At 54.9% G+C, this 286-nt stretch overlaps 1 protein-coding gene across 1 annotated transcript in view; it reads left to right on the top strand.

Moving 5' to 3' along the window:
• LOC125484712 (interleukin-1 receptor accessory protein-like) overlaps positions 1 to 286 on the top strand; it is a 131,142-nt gene that overhangs the window by 122,447 nt on the left and 8,409 nt on the right. The gene's annotated exons all lie outside the window — the stretch shown is intronic.

The following is a 286-nucleotide window of genomic DNA, read 5'->3' as shown; positions in this document are numbered from 1 at the left end:
GAAACCAAGCGGAGGCTCGGGGACCGCTTTGCAGAACACCTACGCTCGGTTCGCAATAAACAACTGCACCTCCCAGTCGCGAACCATTTCAACTCCCCCTCCCACTCCTCAGGTGACATATCCATCCTGGGCCTCCTGCAGTGCCACAACGACGCCACCCAAAGGTTGCAGGAACAGCAACTCATATTCTGCTTGGGAACTCTGCAGCCCAATGGTATCAAATGTGGATTTCACAAGCTTCAAAATCTCCCCTCCCCCTACCGCATCCCAAAACCAACCCAGCTCG

Source organism: Rhincodon typus, chromosome 13, assembly GCF_021869965.1.
Source record: "Rhincodon typus isolate 14 chromosome 13, sRhiTyp1.1, whole genome shotgun sequence".
NCBI lineage: Eukaryota > Metazoa > Chordata > Chondrichthyes > Orectolobiformes > Rhincodontidae > Rhincodon > Rhincodon typus.
Note: the sequence above shows the minus strand (reverse complement) of the source record. Positions and strands in the feature narration are given on the sequence as shown.